The following is a 19,874-nucleotide window of genomic DNA, read 5'->3' on the forward strand; positions in this document are numbered from 1 at the left end:
GCTACAATCGACACGTGTATACTCGATCATATCAACATCATACTCGATGCTCGATTATTTTGAATTATCCATGTCACTCGATACATGATGAATTTCAAATCGATATACATGGTGAATTTCAAATCGACTTCTTGAAATGTGAAGTAATTTTATACTCGGTAACATCGACTACATAAATGGTTGATTTACATGTACTATATACTCGATGCATGTTACATGATACTCGACAATACTCGATAAACATTGACTATATAGATGGTTGATTTACATGTACTATATACTTGGTGTAATGTAGAGACGTTCTGATAAATACTCGATATACAGTCACTCGATACTCGATACTCGTTATATACTCGTTACACGATACTCGAAAATACTCTTTAAACATTGACTATTTACATGGTTGATTACTATATACTCGGTGCATGTTACACGATACTCAACAATACTAAAAAAAATTGGTGACTATAGATGGTATAGATTTACAAATAGTGTTAGAATTCACATAGAAAACCCTAATAAAAATAATGTCAGATTTACAAATAATGTCAAAATTCACATAAACAATGTCAAAATAATGTGAAAATTTACATAGAAATTTGATCTGCCCATAACTTGAAAAAAAAATCACTTTCATCACCTACTATTTTAGCGGCTATAATTCAAGATATATAAAACTTTTTGAATATTTCAATTTGGCTATCTATTTTTAGCCACCAATAACAATTTTACAAAAAAAGAAAAAAAAAGTTCTTGCTTATTTGAACTTGAGCCCCATAATTGATAATATGGGCATGTGACCTTTGAAACTTCTCATACTTTTAGTCTTAGAAATTTTAATTTGAAAAAAAATGTTATTTGTAGTTCTTCAATAATTTTTCATATAAAAATTGGATCGATAATTAATAATATGTGATTAAAGATTTGTCTGAACCCTAAATCAAATAAAATAATTGATCCAAGCTAATTTGTTGTAGTATGTTAGAGTATATGTTATAGAATTTAATATTAAATGTAATAGATTTAGCTTATGTTATATTTTAAATATTATTTAGTTTAGTTTATTGTATATTTAAAAGCTTATTGGATCTTAGGTTCTCTTGTATTTAAACTAGCTTTCATTTCACTTGTAAGAGAATAGTTGAGAAACCCTAATCTAATTCTCTAAAGTCAATGTTGATCGAGTATTTTCGAATATCGTATAACGAGTATATCTTAACGAGTATCGAGTATCAGGTGACCGTGTATCAAGTATTTATCAAAACGTCTCTACATTACACTGTAGTACATGTAAATCAACCACCTATATAGTCAAAGTTATCAAGTATAAAATTACTTCACATTTCAAGAAATCGATTTGAAATTCACCATGTATCAAGTGACATGGATAATTCAAAATAATCGAGTATAAAATGATCGAGCATTGAGTATGACATTAATATGATCGAGTATACACATGTCGATTGCAGCCATATCGAGTGACCATGAAGTTGGGTATCGAGTCTTGAGGCTCGACCTTGCCCATATATGAGGCTAAGGTCATCACAGTGCAACGTCGCATCTCTCTTCGTCGCTTACTGGGTGATTCAGACACTTATCGTGGCTTTTTGGGACATAATAATGCTTACTAGGCTCTACTGACCTACTTCAACGCTTATTGGGCTTCTACCGACCTAATGGTCGCTTACCGGGCTCTACCGGGCCATTACACTGCTTACAGGGACAACTCAAGCAAGTATCGAACCAACCGAGAACTATCGAATCCCACTAATGCTTTAGGATGCCATCTCGAGTGTCGAGATATCAGCTTTCTCTCTCCTATTCGGATACGCTTATCGAAAATCATCATCAATCGACCCATGGGCAACAATCCAACTCGGGAGTTCCCAAACATCCATCCATCTGGACATAATCGAGACTTAGGCCGTTCCGAACCCTTGTCGAATCAAAACGACATACCGGGTGCTACATCGAACCTCTGGCCCATGGGAAGAGGCACAAGACCAGCACACGTGTTGTCCGACACTATCCATGAGATCCGATTCTCAATGGAAGACACCCAAGACACTTGTCTTGTAACGCTCGCCCACACCATGACACACACATGTGCCATGGGGTAGTTCACTTAGGGACCGCACGAAACCAGTATATGAGAGGGAGTTGTTAACTGTTGTCATGATCATGCAAAGGTAGAGGCCTTACTTGTTGGTAAGATGATTCGTGATTAAAACTTATCAGAAAGCCTTGAAGTTTTTGCTTGAGCAGAAGACGATACAACCGCAACATCAGAAATGGGTTGTTAAACTGCTTGGTTATGATTTTGAAGTGGTCTATCGTCCAAGATTGAAGAATGGAGTCGCGTATGCGCTGTCCAGGGTGGAAATTGAAACTCAGTTAGCTCAGTTGACGACCCCTACTATGATTGATATGGCAATAATTTAGAAAGAGGTAGAGCATGATGTTAGATTGCAACGAATCAATAGTCGTGTACTACAAAAGGAGGATGGAGTACAAGATTTCTTTCTACATCAGGGCGTGCTGAAGTTCAAAGGGAGGTTAGTGATTTCAAGTACTTCAACTCTGATACCTACTATTATCATGCATACATATCATGACTCTGTTTTTTGTGGCCATTCGAGATTTCTGAAAACATATAAAAGAGTATTAGGAGAATTGTATTGGGAAGGAATGAATATGGCTATTAAGAAGTATATGGAAGAGGGCTTGGTCTGTCAGATGAACAAATCCTTGGCATTATCCCCTGTAGGGCTGTTAATGTTGCTTCCTATTCCTGATGTTATATGGACTGACATATCGATGGATTTTATTGAAGGCTTACCCAAAGCCAAAGGACATGATGTGATCCTGGTAGTAGTGGATAGATTAAGCAAGTATGCTCATTTTTTGGCTTTAAAACATCCTCTGAATGTTGAAGTTGTGGCTGATATATTTTGTAGAGAAGTAGTGAAGTTGCACGGGGTTCTGAAGTCTATTGTCTCAAACCGGGACAAGGTGTTTGTGAGCAATTTTTGGCAAGAGCTATTCAGACTGTCGAGTACTAAGCTTTATCGTAGTACAGCATATCATCCTCAATCAGATGGTCAGACAGAGGTGGTGAATCGTAGCGTAGAGATGTATTTGAGATGTTTCTGTGGGGAACGTTCAAAAGAGTGGATTAATTGGTTGCATTAGGTGGAATACTGGTATAATACTACGTATAATGCTACCATTGGTTTTTCTCCTTTGCAAATTGTTTATGGACGTCCTCCTCCGATGTTGATTTATTATGGGGATGATTACACTTCGAATGCAACATTAGACCAACAGATGTCAGACATGGATGTTGCCTTGCGCATCCTTAAGGAGCATTTGAGGATGGTCCAAGAGAAAATGAAGAAATTTGTGGACAATAAGAGAAGGGATGTAGAGTTTCAAGTCGGGGAGTGGGTATGGCTGAAGTTGCATCCTTATCGCCAAATCTCAGTAAGACAAAAGAGGTATGTCAAATTGTCTTCCAAGTATTATGGTCCATATCAGGTTATTGACAAGATGGGATCAGTAGTTTATAAATTGGAGTCTCCATCAACGGTATCAATCTATCCAGTCTTCCATGTTTCACAACTTAAAAAGGTGATAGGATAACCAGAAGGGAGGTCGTCTGTAGATCCCTTAGTCAATGAAAACCATACATGGCTGACTGAACCATAGGTTGTATTGGGTTCTCGGCCTCAGTCGCCTCATTGGGGGCGTGAAGTTTTGGTGAAATGGAAAGGGCTGCCAGAACACGAGGCTACTTGGGAGGTGTTGGATGACTTTTAGAAACAGTTTCCAAAATTTTACCTTGAGGACAAAGTAAAAGTGAAGGAGGGAGGTAATGTTAGGTCTCCAATTGTACTGTATCAAAGAAGGAAGAAAAGGGGTAATATGAGAAAAGAAGTTAAGACAATTAGGGGTGTTGAGGACCACAACTAAATGACTTTCAATTCGGTTGGGAGAAGTTCTCATTTAAAAGTGGAGGGAAGCGAGAAAGGAGGGGGCATTGAACATATGGACATTTTGGGTGAGGGAAGATGAGCTCTCGCGTGTGAGGGGGAGTTTGAGTTAGAATTGATCATGGAAAGGCTGGCAGAAGCATCACTCATCGTCTACTTCATCTAATAGACAATCGTGTAGTAGAGTAACAACGATCGTGTAGCAAAGGAGTGTGATCGTGTAGAGAATAGACGTGATCATGTAGTAGTTTGTTCGTTCTTTCATCGTGTAGCGAATTATATGTAATATCGTTTAGCGGAACATACAGACGATTGTGTACTTCGCAAACTATCAATAAATATCTTCTAAACGATTTGGTTCTATCAGTCCAACCACATATTCTCGAAACGGAAGGGGCTCAATCCCCAATTCAAAAGAGCTGAAGTCAAAATAATAAGCCAATGATACAAAATCCCTCAGTCCCACCAAAGTTTGACCTTTCCAAAACTTTCATTCTAAGTCCTTGAAAGTATAAATCTATCAATATTTATCAATCCTACCACTTGCTCTACATGAACCCATATCCATCCCCTAGATGCCATTAATATTTGTGATTCACAGCAAAATATCTCTTTATGCCAAAGCTACAGGTAAGAAAGATTTTGCCATTTTGACACCCGGAATTGCGATCCGTAGATTACAAAGAGGGAGCTACGTGCATATAAGAGAGCCTCCAAGCTTTGGTTATTCTCATTTTTAAGATTCTTGTTGATAAATCTCAATTTAAAAGCAACTCCAACTTCTAAATTTTATTATAAAGATCGCAAAGAGATTCAATATTGACATTTCCATTTTACAAGACCACGTGTTAAGAAAATAAAAAAGGAAGAAAGGATTATGGAAGGAACTCACAATTATGAAGTAGCTAGGGCAAGTGGTTCTAGTTTCGTAATCAAAGATGATTTAAGTCTTCATGGCAGGTCTTACTAGCCCCAAACCAGAACCGCTTCCCAAATGCTTGAAGTCTTTTGCTTCAAGTGAATTCCCATGGCCAGCAAACCCTGTGCCTCCTTTCTCCAAGTTCACCAAATCCCTTACTTTACATCCTTTGTTGCAGACAAGACAAACTTTGTCCACAGCCATAAACTTATCAGCACATTTCTTACAGAAGACATGACTACACGTGCTTAAGGCCACAAGAGACATTGTGTTTGTTAGAGTAACTTTACAACTAGGGCATACGTACGTAACATCGTAAGATTTTGATTTCTTCTGCGTACTTTTGTCCTCTGTGAAATATATTGAGAAAAGGGACTTTAGCTTAAGTTTTTCGTTGCCTTCTGGACAGAATGTACTGCTTGGAGGGGCTCCTGCTTTAACAGGAGCTTCTGGCGTAGCTGAAGGCAGCCAAAATGCCTTCATGGTCCGAAGTGCTTCTTCTTCATAAGAAGTAACCTTTACACTATTTGCCCCATGGAAACCATTCTTATCCCTAGTGTGGTTTCGATGGCTGTATTGTGGTACAGCGCCATGGTTTTGCTGATCAAATGCATCAAGCTCTCTAGCTTTCTGCTGCATCAGTTTCTCTTCTGCTTCTTCCTTCTCTTGCTTCTTGCACTATTCTCTTCTTCCCACATACAGCCACCCTCCTCCTCGATTTTGCTCTCCCTTCCCCCGACATCGAAGTTGCACGACCTTCCTCCTTTGCCGACCACCCCTCTCCAACGCCACTAGTTGATTGGCAAGTTTTGGTTTTTTTTCTTTTCTTTTCGTCTTTTTCTGTGTGTGTCCAATGTCGTGTCCTCGTGAAAGGTGTACGCCAAGGGAAAGCGGAACCATAGTTGCGTCCTTAACAAAATTGACGAACTTGCGATGTCTTTTCCCTTAACCCATTCTTTTTCTGATTCATTCACAAGACTTGCCACCGCATTCATTAGATTCTTTTGTACAACTTCACAGCCAGACCTCACCCTGTATCATTATTAGTTTAGACATTTATTTTATAACGCAATTTTACTTTCATCGCAATTTACATTTTCTACACAAACCAACAATTCTTTATTCTTTATGATAACTGGTCGCATTTACCACATTAGTATCGTATCTAAACAACAACAATCCCCGTGTTCGACCTCAGGTCAATCTGAGAAACTTGCGTTGAAATTATACTTGGTTCCAGCACAAGAAAACTTGTGACACGCACTACATCATCGCATACTACGAACATATTATCATCATCAGATACACCTAGAACGTAGTATCGCAAAGCACTTGAGCGCATAGAGCATCATCAATTTCATTCATAAGCAACGCATTAGATAAAGATTAAAAATTTAATATTACAAGTTTTTGGTGTCGTTGCCGGGGACAAGAAATTGAATCATCCATTCATCAGTAGTGCATAAGCGATATATAGCATAACATTATATTTTTATATTCAACAACTTTTTGAATATGTGTTCTTTTTCTCCAAAACTTATTGAATATAAAAATATAATGTTATGCTATGTATCGCCTATGCACTATTGATGCATGGATGATTCAAGTTCTTATCCCCGACAACGGCGCCAAAAACTTGTAATATTAAATTTTTAATCTTTATCAAAATATATGTCTATGGTGAAATAGAGATGAACGTATTTACCACATTAGTATCACATCTAAACAACAACAATCCCCGTGTTCGACCTCAGGTCATTCTAAGAAACTTGCGTTGGAATTATACTTGGTTCCAGCGCAAGAAAACTTGTGACATGCACTACATCATCGCATACTACGAAGCATATCACCATCAACGTATACACCTAAAACGTAGTATCGCAATAATATCTTTATCGCAAAGCACTTGAGCGCATAGAACATCATCAATTTCATTCATAAGCAACGCATTAGATAAAGATTAAAAATTTAATATTACAAGTTTTTGGCGCCGTTGTCAGAAACAAGAACTTGAATCATTCATGCATCAATAGTGCATAAGCGATACATAGCATAACATTATATTTTTATATTCAACAAGTTTTTGGAGAAAATGAACACCGCATATTCAAAAACTTGTTGAATATAAAAATATAATGTTATGCTATATATTGCTTATGCATCACTGATGAATTGATGATTCAAGTTCTTGTCCCCGGCAACGGCGCCAAAACTTTGTAATATTAAATTTTTAATCTTTATCTAATGTGTTGCTTATGAATGAAATTGATGATGCTCTGTACGCTCAAGTGCTTTGCAATAAAGATATTGTTGCGCTATACTACGCTCTAAGTGTATGTGATGATGATAATATGTTTCGTAGTATGCGATGATGTAGTGTGTGTCACAAGTTTTCTTGCGCTGGAACCAAGTATAATTCCAACGCAAGTTTCTCAAATTGACCTAAGGTCCAACACGGGGATTGTTGTTGTTTAGATGCGATACTAATGTGGTAAATGCGACCGGTTATCATAAAGACTAAAGAATTGTTGGTTTGTGCAGAAAATGTAAATTGCGATGAAAGTAAAATTGCGTTGATAAAATAAATGTCTAAACTAATAATGATATAAGGTGAGGTCTGGCTGTGAAGTTGTACAAAAGAATCTAATGAATGAGGTGGCAAGTCTTGTGAATGAATCAGAAAAAGAATGAGTTGAGGGTCAATCTTGTTAAGGACGCAACTAAGGTTCCACTTTCCCTTGGTGTACACCTTTCAGTGATCGGCCACGTTCCCATATGTCTATGGTGAAACAGAGATGAATGTAATGAACGCAAGGTTGTTTCCATCTCTGGAAATACTTCTCGCTTTAGTTAACGCATTCTTCCAACCTTCTTTCGATAGGCGGAATAACATCTTCACTTCTGCTCTCACAGGTGAAGATGTCGTCGAGTATGCTTTAGTTAAACTTAGTCGATTACCTTAACAAGTATTAACTCACTCGCTTAATCTTTCCCCTTTACCTAGGGAATTAAGAACACATGATGTAGAAAATGGATGATAAGTGTGTGGAAAGGAACAGAGAGATGATAATGATTACAATAATGATATTTTTAAATCTAAGGATCAGCGTTTGATACATGATTGTGAATGAAAGATTAAAGAAGATGAACACAGTAGATGAATGAAAGAATAGAAACAAATACGGAAAGAGTGTCAACGTCTTGACACAGATCCCGCTCGAAGATGTTGTGCTTGCCGACATGTGAATTAAATGGAGTGGAAAGCTTCCCTCTCAAGCTTGCTTTCCAGATCGAAGTGACCTCTTGCACAAAGCTTCTGCTTCGGGAATGAGAAGAATTTCTTGCTCAGAGACTCACCTTTCAACCTTGTCTCGTCGTTCTCCCGGATTTTCTCTATAATGTCTCTTCAGACCAACCTCCCTTACAATGAATTCGATGAAGTTATTTATAGACAAGACCTTGGCTCTCTGTATTAGTGGTCTCACTTTGTAATTCTGATAATTCCTGTCATGGTGTAATAGAAAAGTCCTCTCTACTCCACAATCAATTTGGCAGAATCGTACAACAGAAAAGTTGTACACTTGTCAGAATCGCCCGCGAATGCGTTGCTCTTCACATCTTCGATCGATCGCCGCATGTGGTGTAGTTGTTTTGATCTCTTGTTGATTACCGCATGCGGTGGAAATGCATTGATCGCTTGAATCCATGATCGATCGTCGCATGCGCTGCAATTGCGTTGATATTTTTCATTCTTGATCGACTGCCGCATGCTGAGTAGATGCGTTGTACATTTTGTCCTCGAGCAACTAACGCATGCGATGACCTATTTCCTGCAAAACAAAGACTTTGACATATCATTTCGCCATCGCAATGGGGTTAGTGAGTGTATTCACGACACTTTACAATTTTCGTATTTCTAAGGCAATTCTTATACTATCGACACAACTTTTCCTTCTTTTTGCCGCATAATCTAAATAAAACAGCATAAATAACTTGTATTTCTACAAGTTATCACCTCGCATGTCCGAAATTTTAAAATAATAATAATAAATAAAATAGGCACAAATTTTCACATGTCAAACATGTGTCGGGAGCATGTAAGGATGTATCCATGTCAGCCACACACTTTGTCAAAAGTGAGGTGTCTGTGCTTCATAGGTTCTTACAAAATATTCCAATCACACTGTTACATTATTAAGGCTAATATTTATATCAATTAAAAGCCTCAAAATCGACAACTAAGGCCCCAAAGAATCAAAATCCGAAAAGTCTTCTTTGTAGTTATAATGCCCAAATATCAAGTCGGCTCATTCGTATTTATATTGATCATTAGGGGCCTCTTGAATCTTCTATTTACCTATTTTTTCCTTTGATTTGTATGTAATGCGACTTTACTCTTGTTTTCTTTATTATTGATAGGAATTCTCTTGTTACCCTATGAATCAATTAAAACTTTAGATTCAGACTAGAACCAGGATGATTCAATAAAAAACCTTCCAAAAAAAGTTAAAAAATTCACTGAGTAAGAGCCCTTGGATTATCACTTATTCAACGGCTGACCTTGCGATGGGGCTTTAGCCCCCAAAAATATTGATACTTTTTACATCCAAAGGATTTACTTGTTACTAATATAGTCTAGCCTATGTTCTTCTTTAGATCCCTTGATTTCACTCTAATAGTATCATAAATCGAGTTAATGCAGAGGAAATGAATGCATTTTCATACTATTAAGTAAAATAGATAAAACATAATCTGTATTATGCCATATATATCACCTATTCTACTGGATCTTATGGAGCCTGGTCATGCACGACATGGTCAAGTCTGATAACCATTTAGTTTTTAATTCTTTATTTTTGAAAATTAAACCTATAGATATTACTTCCACCTACTAATTCCTTCATTTGTTAACTACTTTCATTTGTTATCTACTTTGTACAAATGGATTAAAAAATCAAGCCAAATTTTGAAAACTACAAAAAGTAACATTTAAGTACTTATTTTTGTTTTTGGAATTTAACTAAGAATTCAACCATTGTACTTAAGAAAGATATGCCATATCATTGTAAGAAATGGAGAGGAAATCGGCTTAATTTTCAAAAAACAAAAACAAAAAACGAAATGATTACCAAATGAGGCCTAATAGCTAAACTAAATTCACAACATATTAGTTAATCAATATTAGTACAATTTTTTACTAGATTCATGTTTCGTTCTTCATTAGCTTTCGCTAAAACCTCACAAAAAGTAGAATCCATTAAGGGAAATGCAACCTACACATTTCACAAAATGATTTTCAATCTTCATTACACTAAAATAGATAGATTCCGAATTGAGTTTTTTTAAGCGGAGCTTAGACTCATTTTATTAGTCTTTTAACTTTTTGCCAAAGGGTTTTTTACTTTTGAGCTTAGAGTCATTTTATTAGTATTGAAAAAAGGAAAAGACAACATAATATTTACGTGGAAAATCCTAGAACGGGGAGAAAAAACTACGATAGAAGAGTTATTATGCTTTTTCTTATCAAAATACAAGAAAGGGCATAGGTATAAATAGAATGGTAGGAAACTCTAATAAAGAATATGGCAAAGTAAAAATATTAAAATGCCCTTAGGGCTATTGCATAACAACCCTTTATTTTCAACACTTCCCTCAAGTTGGGGCGTAGATATCAATAAGACTCAACTTGCTAACACAAGAATCAAAGCTTTTCCTGAGTAACCTTTTGGTGAGAATATCAGTAACCCGTTGACTAGAAGGAATGTAAGGGATACAGATATTGCCACTATCCAGTCTTTCGTTGATGAAATGTCTATCGATTTCCACATGTTTTGTCTTATCATGGTGAACCAAATTATTGGTCATGTTTATCGCTACTTTGTTATCACAATAGAGCTTAATAGGAAGATCACTTCCTTGATGGAGATCAGACAAGACTTTCTTCAACCAGATTTCTTCACGTATTCTCAAACTCATAGCTTTGTGTTTTGCTTCAGCACTGCTTCTAGCAACCACACCTTGCTTCTTACTTCTTCAAGTAACAAGATTACCCCACACAAAAGTACAATACCCAAACGTCGATCTTCTATCTATAACAGATCCTGCCCAATCAGAGTCGGTGTACGCCTCAATACATCGTCTGTCGTTTTCCAAAACATCAAACCCTTACCTGGAGTAGTTTTCAAATATCTCAGGATTCGATTTACAGCCTTCATATGTTCTCCTTAAGGTGCCTACATAAACTAACTAACTACACTGACGGGGTAGGATATATCTGGTCTAGTATGGGATAAGTAAATCAATTTTCCCACTAGACACTAGTATCTCACGTTATTGACATGAACCTTGTTAACAAAATCTCCCAGCTTAGCATTGAATTCTATAGGGGTATCAACAGGTTACATCCGGTCATACCTGTCTCTTTCAATAAATCAAGTGTATATTTCCGTTCAGAAACATAAATCCTCTCTCTTGATCTTGCTACTTCCCTTCCTAGAAAGTACCTTAATCTTCCAAGGTCTTTAATTTCAAACTCCTCAGCCATTTTCCTTTTAAGCTTGATAATCTCAGCAACATTATCCCCTGACAGAACAATATCGTCTACGTACACAATAAGAATAGCAATCTTCTCTGATATTAACCTTTTTGTGAACAAGGTGTGATCAGAGTGCCCCTAAATATAACCTTGGGACTTAACAAAGGTAGTAAACCTATCAAACCAAGCTCTTGGAGACTGTTTCAAACCATACAGAGACTTCTTGAGTTTATACACCTGATGGTCAAACTGAGCTTCAAAACCAGGAGGAAGGCTCACATAAACCTCTTCCTCTAATTCATTATTTAGAAACGCATTTTTTCACATCAAGTTGAGGCCAGTCTTTGTTAACTGCCACTGAAAGGAGAACCCAAACTGTGTTTAGCTTCGCTATAGGAGAAAAGGTCTCTGAGTAGTCTATTCCAAAAGTCTGAACCTTTTAGCAACCAATCTGGCCTTGTACCTGTTAAGAGTTCCATCAGACTTATACTTTACGGTGAACACCCATTTGCACCCAACTGCCTTATGCCCTTTAGGAAGAGCAACACGATCCCATGTATTGTTCTTTTCAAGAGCTCTCATCTCTTCCATGATTGCAGCCTTCAATTCAAGAACTTTCCTTGCTGCATGTATATTGTTTGGTATCATTAACGTATCCAGACTCGTAGTGAGAGTCCTAAACTCAGAAGATAAATTATAGTAAGATAGAAAGCTATGCATGGGTTATTTAGTACAAGACCTAGTACCCTTTCTCAATGCAATGGGTAGATCAAGAGAGGCATCATAACTCTCTATTTTGTCAGGCCCCTTATCAGTAAGAAGATAATGATCAAACTCAGTTCCCTGCGACAGAGTCTCATCCTCTGGTGCTTCTTCCAAACACTCATCCCTACCTGCAACTTTGTCATTTTTTTGAGTTACACATCAATTTTGTCACTCACAACCACATCACACATATCACCCTCGATACAAGCATCAATATTACCAGAAGTTGTCATTCACACCCACATCACATATATCACCCTCAACGCAAACATCAATATTATCAGAAATAGGAGTACCTTGGGCTGGTGTTGGTTCTGATTCATGAACTGTAGCCAAAGAAGCCAAAGAAGCAACAAGTGGCACTATTTCCTTTATAAGATTCTTCCTGTAGTACGTTATCCATGGAACTTGTTTAATGGGTAGGACAGTATCGTTCGTATCCAAGATAGGTTCAGGAAGCAAGTCCGTAGAAATTGAAGATGTGAACCGTCTCTTCACTAGTACTCTCCCCCTGAAGATGGTTAATGGGAAAGAAAGGTTTATCCTCCAGAAATGTGACATCCATAGAGACAAAATACTTCCATGAAGATGGATGGTAACACTTATATCCTCGCTGGTGAAAAAGATAACCGACAAAGATACATTTTTGAGAACGAGGGATAAATTTAGTGCGGTTAGGACCATGATTATGGACAAAAGGCAATACACCCAAACACTCGAAGAGGGACATCAAGAATAAGATGTGTGATTGGGTATGACTCTTTGAAGCACTCAAGAGGAGTTTGAAATTGGAGAACACGGGAAGGCATCTGATTGATCAGATGTGCTGCAGTCAGAACAGCATTCCCTCACAAGTAAGAAAGAAGGGAAGTAGATAACATGAGGTACCGTGCAACCTCAATAAGGTGACGATTTTTCCGTTCAGCCATCCCATTCTGTTGAGGAGTAAGCTTTGATGGACAATTCCTTCAAAAGTCAAAAAATCATGGATGGTGTTGTTAAAGAACTTGCGATCGTTGTCACTGCGAAGGATGGCAATTTTAGTGTCAAAGTGAGTCTCCACAGTCATATAAAACTATTGGAATACCGATGATACTTCTGATTTATCAGTGAGAAGGAACACCCAAGTAAGACAAGTGTGATCATCGATAAAGGTCATGAACCAACGTTTCCCAAAAGAAATAGTGATGTTTGAGGTATCCCAAACATCACTATGGATAAGAGTAAAACGCTGAGATGGTTTGTAAAGTTTGGATTGGAAAAAGACCCGATGCTATTTAGCACGAATACACACATCACAATACAGGTAAGAAACATCAACATTATGGAATAGATGAGGAAATAAATACTTTATATATTGAAAACTTGGGTGAGCAAGACGAAAATGCCATCTATAATCTTTTTTAGAAGTTGAAAAACAAGAAGATAATAAACTAGTCCTATAACAGTTCCTAGAGGAAGCATCAGCATTAAGGAAATAAAGCCTCATGTCGTGTCGAGCAGTGTCAATTGTCGTCCTCGAGCTCAGGTCTTGAAAGAAAACAGTATCAGGTGAGAATACAACTTGACAATCCAAATCTCTAGTAATTTTACTGATAGACAGTAAGTTGTATAATATTTTTGGGTCATGTAACATATCCTATAAGGTCAAACCCTAAAAAGGAGAGAGATGACCCTTTCCCGCAACTGGAGCAAAGGACCCATCTACAATCCGAATTCTCTCATCATCAGCACTCAGATAATATGAGAGGAACTGATCAAATGAGTCAGTCAAATGATCTGTAGCTCCTGAATCAAGAATACACGGTTTTTTTACCATTAATACTAAGAAGGTTGAAGGACTGAAACGTACCTGACTGGGAAATAGCATTGACCCCAATAATACCAAAGTCATTATAGTTATTCACCCAAGATTGAGACTGAGAACACCATTTGTAAAATCATTCACAAGTGCTCGACCAGGATTTGACTTATCGTTTGAATGACGACGTCTACCATTTAGAGGACGACCATGTAACTTTCAGCACTAATCTTTAGTATGCCAAGGCTTCTTGCAATGTTCACATACTGGAGGAGGTCTACTATTCTGCTTGTTAACATCAAGCCCAAATGATTTTGCACTAAATGCAACGGAATCTGTGGAACAATAGGATTGTTCATGGCACTCGATCTATCCTCCTCTAAACGAACTTCAGAGCAAACTTCCATGAGGGAAGGTATTGGTCTCTGTCCCAGTATTCGACTGCGCACAATATCAAATTTGGAATTCAAACTAGCAAAAAGTCATAAACACGATCAGTTTCCTCAATTTTTGAATACTGAACTCCACCACACAGACAGTCCCAGACAATTTCACAACACAAATCCATCTACTGCCAGATTAGAGAAAAATTGTTAAAATAGGAAATGACATCCATCATTCCTTGTTTGCATTCATGGACCTTTTTATGCAAAATGTACAATTGTTATGTGTTCTGCCTCTTAGAAAACAACTTTTTTACTGCATCCCAAATATCTCAAGCAGTCACAGCATAAAGTAAGAGTTTTCCTATCTGTGGTTCCATACTATTAACTAACAACAAATAAAGTAAAGAGTCTTCTCCTTTTCAAATGCACTCTTGAGGATCACTAGGTCTAGGTCATTAAATACCCAAACTTGTGCCCTTCAAGGGCCATCTTGATAGACTGAGACCAAGAGAAATAATTCGGACCATTCAATTTTTCCCCTATAGAATTTCCCATTGATCCAAACAAAATATTTATTGTAGGTAAAGCAGGAAAAGTAGTTACTAAATTTTCTGAATACATCGGTAGACTGGAAAAGAGATCTAAGTTAACAGGTGTGTGATTGGATCTTTGTGGTTGTCCTAAGAACTGCCCCAAGAGCTACAATCTGTTATTGAAGATTAGCTAACTATTGTTGGACCTCTATTGGAGATAGACTCATTAAACCCATAGCACCATGACTCCCCGGAAGAGATTGCAAATGGTTGGTTGTGGCCGATAGAACAGGTTGCTATCCACGGTGAAGAGATGAAGACTCCCCGATTTCAAAAAACATGCATCTGGTTGTCAATGCCCATGCATCCCATGTGACTAACGCTCGAGTGGCTTACGCAAGGAGCACCAGCACTCGAGTGGCCAGCAATAGAAAGATCGACATGTTGCTCGGGTGGCTCGATTGGCTCGGGAACATCAGAGCATTCACAGCAATGGCGGTCGACCCGTCATCGGCCACGCCTCAGCAATAGGAAGGTGAGGCTGCAGCAGCATGGTCGTCGGCTTGAGGAGGAGCGGAAGGGTCATCTGGAAGTACCGATCCACTGCCGCTTGCACAGCGGTGGCGTGAGTTGCGTCGGCGGCAGCGACGCCACTTGTTTCGACAGAGGTGGTGTCGTCGACTGCTATTGGTGGTGAAGATTGAGAGACCAACAGTTGATTTTCATCGAGACGGCTAGAGTTTCGTCACCATGCTCTGATACCATATTGAAGGAAGAAGAAGACACAATATTTACATGGAAAACCCTAGAACAAAGAGAAAAAAAACCATGATAGAAGAGTTCTTTTTATTATTCTTTTTCTTATCAAAATACAAGTGAGGGCATAGGTATAAATAGACTTATAGGAAACCCTAATACATAATAGGGCAAAGTAAAAATACTAAAATGTCCTTAGGGCTAATACATAACAGCCGTTTATTTTCAACAATTAGTACAATCAAGAAAACCATAATTTATTCTAATTGATAATATTAATCTAAATACCCCCAAAAATAGATCTAATTTCACTTCACCTTCCAAATTTTTTATGATTAAATCTATTAGTCTTGGGCGAAAGAGAAGATAACTCAATCAGGGTAGAGAAAGGGAAAATACCATAGGACCCAATACAGCATGAGCTATTTTTTAGTTTATAACTAGAAAGGTAAGAAGTATAAGAGAAATAAAGTGGTTGGAAAATGAAAATTCCCATTGGTTATATCAACTTCTCACACATCATCATAAGACATAATGGGTGCAACATAGTAACATCTCTTTCTCGAGACAACCGTAACAAAATTACATTTGATTGTTAAGGTAACTTGTAGTTAGCCATCATGACTTGAACCCACTAACTTTAAATCCTATTTTATTTTACGTTGACTTTAATTAGCCACTAGACCAAATAAGAGGGTGGTTAGTAACATCACATTTCCTTAGAAGTTACTTATCATGATCCCATTTTGACTACAAACTAAGATCAAATTTTCAACTTTTAAAGCCTAAAGCAATCATAAAGGAACAACCGATACAAAAAACTGAAACAGACAACTCATGGATTCAAGGAAGGCAATAAAAGATTATAGTTTGATTACTATCAACTACATAAAGAAATTCGAACTGCACAGATAAAGGCACAACCAAATGGAAACATACAAGTTTTGTAAGGGGAACATACCTTTGATTATCTTTCTTTTGAGCCAAAAGGCACTCAAGAATGCATTCTTTGCAAAACGTGTGACCCTTTTGACAACACATGGGGTCAATGAAGGGTTTCAAGCATAGGCAACAGACATCGAAGGGCTTGATCAAGTCCTTTCCAAGTCTCTCTTTTTGTGTTCCATACCCGAGCTTCCGCTTCTCATCATAGGTGAAGAAGGCTAAATCGTTATTGTTCTTTGAGTGTCTCTGAGGCATATTTCTCAATCTCCAACTCGGTCAATCTGAAATTAACACAGGGTCAATAAAATAAGAGAATTGGGAAACAATGAGCCTACAGATTAATGGACTGAAATTCTCTTTTCCGAGTTGGACTAGGTTTTTTTAGCTATGTGGTAAAGAAACAATTCAAACATCACCGCATTGGAGGTTGACATTGGTATTAGCTATAGTCATTTCAACTAATTTCAAGAGCATAATATGAATCTAATAGATTACAAATAAAGCCACAAAGATAACTCTACTTCACTTTTTCAATTCTTCCCCCAACATGGCAAAATCCATTTTTTATAAGGAAGAATGGATATGTATATATCAAAAGGTCTAGGGGATGGGATAGAGGAAGCTCCCTCCCAGAAAACTAGCTACAAGAAAAGAGTTCTCCAGTCATCGTTAATCATCAAGATGTTGTAGTTACAAAAGAATTTTGAATGTAAAGGAGGCCCACCAAATTTCACCCATTCTATAAGCACATATCAAAATCCTTGAAGGAAATTTCATCTAAATTTCGGTTATTCTATTAGCACATAGCAAAGTCGTTGTGAAGTCAGTTTCGGCCAAATTTCACACATTCTAACGAAAGATCACAACCACGTTGCATGATAACTCTCTACTAAACCTTTTCACCCAACCAAGTCACAAAATAAATAACCATCTCCTAAAGTTTTTCTTGGACTCTTTTTTGCCTCATTTGACCCTATGACAAGCTCATCAAAAAAGGCAAGTCGCCCATAAAGGCACGATCAGTCTAAGATAGCATATGCGCAATTGTTATATTATAAACTGTTTTTAGATAAAGACACAAGATTTGAACCTCCTAACTAGTCAACTTCAATCAAACTCAAGTCTCAAGCAATACAAGTCAAAACCATCATTTCAATGAATTGACACGTGAAAAGAAAGAATCCAAAAGTTTTATGAAAGAGCTACAAAACTCCAAAGTTTTACACAATGAAGAACAAATAAGAACAAGGAAAAGAAAAGGGAATATATAACGAAAAAAATTACAAAGGATTGGAAACACAAGCACTTTTAGCACTATTGTGCTTAGTTATACAAGCAAATGTACAGATATCTAGATGGTAACAATGTCCAATGAAAAATGTGGTCAATAAGTTTTCTACATGGTAATGGATATATAATTCAAAACATACGCACTCAAACAAATGCACCAAGCCACCAGTTATTCATTACCTCGCAAGCACAGTATTATGTCCATCCAAACAGTCAAAAGCATTAATTTGAACATGGAAAATAAAAAGAAATAAGGAGATTCGATCATTCAAAAAGTTGATTTAAATATTACAAACAGTTAACTAGCTACCAACCTTAACACATGGTTAAATGTCCTACAAATATCATCGTGAGTTGCAATTATATCGCTTGAATTCTTCTCCAACCAAAGAAAGAAAAGAGGAAAAAAATAATTAAAAAAAAAATAGCAATCAGATACTACTGGTATTATGAGAATGCAATTACAATGCTCGAACATAAGTTTCATTATAATTTTATAATGCTAGTCAAAGCAATGATACAAAAGGACATGGCATTGGCAGTAAAAGAGACAACTTAAAGATCTGATTAATAAAAACAACATCAATGTTTTTATGTTGCAAATTTAAAACATTGGAAGGCTGGTCTAATATTCTTTGTTTTCAATTTTCAAAACATGAACCTCTTAGACATCAAAGACATTCCCACATCAAAACTTCTTCCTTGAACCAATTCTTTTCTCAAAACATTCCTCTCATACACTCTTCCTAGATCAAAATCTCAATACTAACATCAATTTAACATCTAGAACAACTTAAGTTTAACAAAATAAATCAATGCCAACAAACATATGAGAGAGATTCTCATGAACTTAAATCTAGCAAAATAAATGGATACCGATACCAACAAACATTTACAAGAATTTTTCATCATTAGCAAGAGAACTTAAGTCTACAAAAATAAATCAATGCTAACAAATGTCCAAAAGTGTTCCCAAGACTGCAAAGATAATAGTTCTAAAGGTTCGGAGCTAAAACGCAGCACTTACAAGAGTTCAAAAGAGTTCAAAATGTCCTTACCCACAGAATCGTATCCAAAACAACTCGAATATTTGCTGATTGGTGCTCGAATACGCTTAATCCTTCTTATTTGAAGTCTCTAGGGAGTGGAAAACGCTAAACTAAGGCCGAGTGGGTCATTACCGGCCCTAGTTAATCAGCCAAGATATACCTGGCCGCCACGAATCGGGGCTGTCGCTGTCACAGCAGATCTGGTCGTGGGTTGCTGGTCTGTACGTCGTTGGAGCCGTGGGTGTTCTCTGTTGTTGGTGTAAACGCCGGGTGGAGCGTGGGAGACGTAGCCGGAGAAGAAGCTGCGAGGGACTGGGATTCGGTCGCCGTTGCAGGAGGTATTCCCGCCGTGGTTAAACACCGATGATTTCCGTCAAAGGTGGGAAAGACTGCCAAAAACGTCGTGCAGGGGGGCGGGCTGTCGCCGAGACTTGCCGCCGCTCGTACTTGTCTGTGCCGGAGAGAAGAGAGATATTGAAGGGAGGCGGCAGCAAGTGATTTAGGGGCGCTTATATTTTAATTTCTTTCTTCCTCTTTCCTGTGTGAAACCGTGACAAATAACTCGGGAAATTGGTCAGAAATAGAATTTTTACAAATCTAGCACCTTTTTTTTAATTTGTTCAAATAATATTGAGATTTAGATTTAGTTAAAAAAATAAATAAATAAGGTTTTTCTGACTTGTTTTGGCCCTCCTAAGCCTTCCTCCGTAGGTTTAAGGCCCAATTCTGATAGTTTTTCTAAATATTATATAATATCCCTAAATCTTATACCAAGTTTTATATTTTTCAAAATTTTCTTCGAATTTGATTATCTTTATCGAATATTATATCAAAATCTTAAATAAGTTTTTAAATTTTTTGACAAAGTACCATTTTGACAAAGCTCTTAGGTGAAATTTCTAT

At 37.3% G+C, this 19,874-nt stretch overlaps 1 long non-coding RNA gene and 1 pseudogene across 3 annotated transcripts; both read right to left on the minus strand.

Annotated features, from left to right (window-relative positions):
* Positions 1–4,754: 4,754 nt before the first annotated feature.
* LOC150033896 (E3 ubiquitin-protein ligase CSU1 pseudogene) lies at positions 4,755–5,615 on the minus strand (annotated as a pseudogene). The gene has a single exon (XR_016532514.1). The product of XR_016532514.1 is annotated as an E3 ubiquitin-protein ligase CSU1 pseudogene (transcript).
* Positions 5,616–7,975: 2,360 nt separating this feature from the next.
* Positions 7,976–19,535, minus strand: LOC120085594 (uncharacterized). Of its 2 annotated transcripts, none has more exons than XR_016532515.1 (3): positions 18,981–19,535; positions 16,649–16,913; positions 7,976–8,741 (listed from the first exon to the last, which is right to left on the minus strand). It is a non-coding gene; the product is annotated as an uncharacterized LOC120085594 (long non-coding RNA). The 2 variants fall into 2 exon arrangements; XR_016532516.1 differs by lacking the exon at positions 7,976–8,741 and adding an exon at positions 14,913–15,736 and having other exon boundaries at positions 18,981–19,526.
* Between the last annotated feature and the right edge of the window lie 339 nt (positions 19,536–19,874).

The sequence above is a fragment of the Benincasa hispida genome, chromosome 9 (genome assembly GCF_027475165.1).
Source record: "Benincasa hispida cultivar pf3 chromosome 9, pf3_genome.v1.1, whole genome shotgun sequence".
NCBI classification, from domain to species: domain Eukaryota; kingdom Viridiplantae; phylum Streptophyta; class Magnoliopsida; order Cucurbitales; family Cucurbitaceae; genus Benincasa; species Benincasa hispida.